The sequence below is a fragment of the Bactrocera tryoni genome, chromosome 2 (assembly GCF_016617805.1).
Source record: "Bactrocera tryoni isolate S06 chromosome 2, CSIRO_BtryS06_freeze2, whole genome shotgun sequence".
Taxonomy (NCBI): domain Eukaryota; kingdom Metazoa; phylum Arthropoda; class Insecta; order Diptera; family Tephritidae; genus Bactrocera; species Bactrocera tryoni.
Genome location: NC_052500.1, coordinates 45,912,524 through 45,919,194, shown reverse-complemented (window position 1 = coordinate 45,919,194; position 6,671 = coordinate 45,912,524).

The window sequence follows — 6,671 nt, the reverse complement described above, 5'->3', positions numbered from 1 at the left end:
AACGCGTTAATCGTTTTTGTTAACCGCACTATTGTATTTAGTTGCGATTTTATATTTATTTTTATATATTTTCTATTACGGATTTATCCGTATGTCCTTGTATATAAGCACTCGTAAAAGAGGTATACGAAGTCAATAACCTTATACATATACATATATGCACGCTATGTGCGTATTTATGTGCATATGATGCGCTAAATTGGTCGATATACAACAGTGGTCGGCATGAGAGGATCTGTCAGTGTATTGGTGAGCACGAAAAAAAAGTAGCCCAGTGAGAAATTGGAATTAAAACTAAGCATGTAATTTAAATAATTAATAGTATTATGAAAATTAACAAAATGTATTTTAAGGATATATTCCCTATTATCTTTAAAAGACTTGGAACATAAAAGGCATTGCATGGCACCAAAGGCATTTAGAATCATAAAATATTTCTCGCAGGGCATATTTGGTTTTGCGCTATAGTCATGCATGATGTTAATTCGTTGCTGTCTCGACAACGACTGAACGATAGAGCGTAAGCGTACGTGTGAAGTTAGTTTGCACAATTGTGCTAAGAAATGCCGACCACTGATATACAATCCTGCTTGTTTTTGTAATACTCGTACAAAGAACAAGAAGGTATTGTTGAATAATATTTGCCTATACGGGATTAGAGTATGTACATCAGAGAGCTGCAACGAGTATGATAAAATCAGAACAAACAGTCGTGCCAAAAACACAATCAAATCAATTCAGTTCAGCATAGACAACATTGTTAATCAATTCGTGTAGCCGCCAGCGTCATCTGACCTGATGCAAGACGAACAATCTGTTCTTCGGCAATCAAGATCGTGTAAACGTATGGCTGGCTTCGGTTGCAATCGTATCATGACAGTTCATAGCCAAGAATGATAGAGAAATTATCATTCTTGGTTCATAGCGTTGCGACTATTGTTTGAATTGAAGTGGTGAACACAATGACAGCGACAGACTGCAGCAGCACGTCAGTGAACTGAAAATGGCGTTGTGCATCTTACTACATGAACATTCGTAAGAAGGCAGCAACATAACAATGGCCGGCATGTACACAAGACAACACAGCTGTCCATTTTGCATGTACACAATTTCGTTGTGGCCATACTAATACCAGAGAACGTATATTTACAGAGAAGGTCCAACAACGGACAAGCGTGTGAACTGTCAAAAGCTAACAAAATGCGATGAGTGCATTTCACCACAGCTAGCTAAGAAGGAGAAATCTTAACAGTGGCGCGTGAACAGAGCTGAGCATTTAATGTAAATTATGCTCAGAAACATGCATTGCTATTACAGACGTATGTTGGCCTTTTGCTTATATTTTTATATGCTCAAGTGCCATCATGTTAATTGATGTGATTATCATTTTGCGTATTTCTATGAATATATGCATAATTTATATCATTCTAATTAAATTATGCTATTTTCAAAACAATATTTGTAGTTAATGTGCAATTAAGAGTTATTTATTAAAATATTTCTTATGTTTGAGAATACATATATGTATGTATTATAATTTCATATGTATATGAATATGTTTGTAAATATAATATACATATGTATGTATATGTATATGAGATACTATCATAATATCATTAAAACTTAGTATACATATTACAATAATATGTCATTTAATTTTCATACGCATCTACATATCAGCGCATAATTACTGTATGCACATACATATGTATGTAAGTACAATTCAAATTCAAATCGTAATATCATTTATCAGTAAAAAGTGTGCGCGCACTGCTCTATATGTACATGCATATGTGTACGACATTGCCGAACAAATAATGTATACCAACCAACATACAAATATGAGTACACATGTAAATATGTGCGCATGACATTCCCACACAAATAATGCATACACAACATACATATATACTTACACATACGTTCACCTGTAGATACATATGTCACCCGCAAAAACTACGAGCATCAGCAGCGTCACAAGTCAATATGGTAGCCAAGTCGATGCCCACATTTGTAGAAAAACACACAACAACAATATTTTCATTCATGAACGCAAGCGCACTTTCAACAGGTAAACTTGCTTCATTCATAAAAACAAATACCATTACATCTCCCCAAGCATTCCTTTGCCAACAAGCGTCTTTTCGCAAAGCTAAAAATCATAAATTGAACAATTTCTGATATTTGTATGAGAAGGAAAAAGCGACAACCCCGCAAATATAAGTATAGAATAAAATTGACAACATAGTTTATTTGTCGATTTTCAAGTTAAGAAATGTGCCAAAGAAAATATTCAATATTCCTCTGATTTATGTGTACGGTGAATCCCGGTGAAGTAGTATTCCGCTTAAATGAAAATCAGCCCTCTTAACTGCCCACATCTTGCTGCATCTCACGGTTGTTTTTTGATATACATGGAAATTATTGTTTTAACCTTAGAACCGTGACATAGCTGTACAACTTAATCTCGTGACTTGAGCACTCAGTGCCCAGTAATGTATTTTGTATGGAAATTTAGACTTTTAAGACGTTTTTTTTTATAGAAATGCCAATATTTCGCATGTTTATGTAAATAATTTAATGAAACTTGGGATTGTTGCAGAAACAAATGTATTTTTTTTGAAAAATATGAAAATCAAAAAAGTTTTAATTTCGAACTGCTCAAATGGGTGAAATTCTTCTCTGTCTTTCTGATATATTTTGATTGGGTGTAGACGGTTTTGGAGTCCACATATTCATCGTTGTCTGAGTCCGTTTCAGCTTCGGCATTGTATTTTGCAAAATAGCACTTTTCAAAGTGTTGACCTGTGTCAAGAAAGAAAATAGTGAATAAATTTGAAAGTGAACTAATTTTGAAATAAAATAAACTTACCTTTATTGATGGACGCGAGCTCACCACTGCAGGAAACCGTTTGAAATTGATCAAGTCCAATGCAATTTTAGTTGTAGAATTAATTTTTGTTTTGCATCGGTTTTGTAATTGCTTCTGCGCTAGCTCCATAGAGAGTTCTTTCAAAAATATTTTACGCTTTTCAGACTTATTGGTGTTCCACATAGGGTGACTAACATCAAATAGCCTGAACGCTGCAAGCCCAGCAATATCCAGCATTTTATAAAACAATCCCATTGGCCAGTGGTTTGTTTTTCTTTTGCCAGAAAATCCACGTAGCATTTTGTCAAAAGTATCAACACCACCTTTATGCTCATTATAATCATTTATGACTTGTGGTTTTTTTGTTATAGGATTTACATCTTCGCTGGCATGAGCAGTTGAAAGCACTAACACATTTTTCTTCGAATGAGTTGTAAAGCTTACTAATTGCATTGGTTTTGAAAAACAAAACACAGATTCAAACACACCTCTTTTTTTGCCTCTTCAGAGGATGTAAATAGTTTTGGCAATTGTGGCTTATTGCCTCGTATTGTGCCCACCAACGTAGTATTCCGCAGAAGCAAATCTTCCGCCAGTTCATAACTTGTGAAAAAGTTGTCCATCGTAATATTCGCTCCCCTATCCAAATATTGGTTGCTGAGTCGCATAACAAGATTGCGCGCAATACCAAGCGACCGCTGTTCATTAGGCTGTGCACCCAAATATACTTCGCCTGCAAGTGGATAGTTGGTTTTTGCGTCAATAAGCCAAAATATTTTTACGCCATATTTTTCAGGCTTAGAGGGAATGTATTGGCGGAAACTGCATCGGTTTCTTGTTGAAAGTAACTGCTGATCAACTGTCAATTCTTTACCTGGGACAAATGGTATCGTCTAATTCGCCAAGAATAATCCATGCATGATGAATAGGCGCCAATTTGTCGTATCGTAGTCTCTCAGCGCGAGTCCGGGAATCGTCAAAGCGTATAAAACGGTATAATTGCTCAAACCGATGCAGTGACATCACTGCTCTATAAAAGGGCATGTTCGTTTTGTGAAAAAGATCCTTAGCATTAACTAAGTTTGCCTTCTCAGCTCCGGAGTATAAAATTATTGCAATAAAAGCATATAAGTAATTCATCCGCATTTGTATCTTGCCAATATCTTTTTTTTTTTGAACAGGTTGATGCATATTTGCCTGTATTACTCTTTTAGCTTTCCTATTCGTTTGAAGAGCAATACTTTCAACACGAGACACTGGAAAAACGCGTATGAAGGCATCGATTTTAGATCCAAAACTTTCCGTGCATAGTGAAGTTGATTGTCTATGTATTTCCAATGCCAGTTTCGTTCGCTGTTTTTCAGTTTGGCTTGGCATTGACCAAATAAAGTTGTATTGTTTCTTCCCTGACCATAATATTTTTCTCCACGATTGTCCTCAATAGCCGTATTTGACAAATTAAGTTTGCTTTCGTCATTGTCTCTATCTACAGCAGCCTCCTCATGGATATATTCTTCGAACCGTGGATCACTAATGGGCTGAGCATTATCATCTCCGTAGTCCGATTGGCCACTGGGTATCGATTCGTGGTCACTACTAAATTTAGGTTCTCTTCCACCATCATCATCATCGCTATCATTAGCATTCAAATAATTTGAAATATTCTCCTCTTCTTCTTTCGTCAATTCCCGCCGTAAATTGGCCAAATAAATCGCCAATTCTTCACTCATTTCAAAAAAATATATTCGTCACAACCAAAAATGAACTGTTCACTTGAAAATATTACGCGAAACTAATTAGAAATACACAATAATCACCAAAACCGTTAGAAAATTACGCTTCTTCATAAAAACTGTAGGAAGAAATATTATGGGCACTGAGTGACCCAAGTCACGTATAGCGTACACACCATATAAAGTGCCGTTACTTTCCTATTATAAGAGTTATATGTCCAAAATTCTGTCAACTTATAACTAAAATAACAGTTTATCACTACGTGGAATATAGATCAAATTGAACTGCCCAAATCCTATAAATTTAATTTCATAAAAGAGAATGGGCACTGAGTGCCCAACTCACGGTTCTAAGGTTAAGTACCACTCGATTAAGTATCCGCACTCGCTTATGTGTCATATTAATTTTTTTTTTAACAAACCACAAAAATCTGTATCTTTGATTGTGGCACATAACCGGGATTGACTGTATTTGTCAAGGAATGTACAAAATATTGTTACGCGGCTTGCAAAAATCTGAGTCGACATGTATGCAAGCTCATACACAAACATACATATCTACGTTGGTTTGTAGGCGAAGCTGGTACAGCGGCAAGGGAAGCAGTGGCAATTGGCGATCGTTCGTTTGTGTTTTCGGCACAGCTCGGATTTTCTACCAACAACACAATGTTGTTATGCTTTGTTGTCACGTCAGCCCTTCGACACATTGACTCTTTGAAAAAACTTAAGCTTCAGCCATTGGTTGCCCGTGAAACGAGATTTCGCATGAAGTAATTAATGATAATTCATATTATGCGCATTCGGAAAATATCGTGTTATCAATGTTGTTTGATGATAGGAAAGAAAAGCGCGACTGTGCCATCAAGAAAATTATACGCTATCGAACCGATGTTGACGAGCCAATGGTACTTAGAGTTTATAAAAAACCAGATATAAACTTTAATTGCACGAGTTATACGGAAATGATCAATTTGAATGATATAAATATCGTATTTGAACCACCATTCACGCGAAGCATTCCGTACGATACATTGAAAGAATATTTAAATCAAGATGATCCACCGTTTAATGATCCAAAAATTCCATCACACATACAAGGAACGGAACGACATGTTCAATTGCTAGCTAGCGTTTCCAAACGGGTTATACCGGAAAATGTAGAGGCTGTTATGGTGACGACATTAGAGAGCCGTGCGAAATTGCCCAGACTTGAAATTAAAAAAGACTTCAAACAAAAATTTTTTGTTAATTTCTTTTCTATAACTCACTTAAATTAATTTTTTTCATTTACATAAGTATGTTCTGACTAAATAAATTTCTTAAGAGAAAAATAAGATATTATTATAAATAAATAAATAAAAATAAAGAAAAAACATAGCAATTTAGCTGATTTTTTCATGTAAATCACCAAAAATGGTGAATTTTTGAAATGATTGTATTGGGAACCCCCCAGGGGAGTTCCAGGGGGTGTGCCACTGGCATGGGTTGATCGGCCGTCCAAAGTTAGTGGGGGTCGGTCATACATATACATGTGGACTCGATTGGAGCACTCTAAATGGGTCAAAGTGGGATTTTTCAAAATTTGCCCCTACCCAAAAGTTCGACCCAAATTGGGGGACATCAAAATTCGTTTCAGAGGTATGGTTCCTTCGGCAAAGTATCTTATTTTGATCCCTAGAATATGATTTTCATAGAGCAATGGGCGATTTTTTTGCTTCCCCACAAATCGACCCGGCCTAATGTACATATATAAATATATACATTCATATCTTATCGACCCACGTTAATTAAATATTTAGGTAACCACATAAACATGTCTATTATATATTTTCAAAGATTTTAAGGAATTCATGATGAAATAGTTCAATTAATACGTACATGCTTGTGTACTTTGATATAAAATATGTACATATATGTATAGAAAATATACATGTGTACATATGTATGTATGTATGTATATCAATTACTAGTATATGCAGTTACGCTTACAGATTCGCTTATTTACTATGCGCAAACGACTTTTCATATAATTTATAGATAATCGCTATGTAGGTATATATTTGATA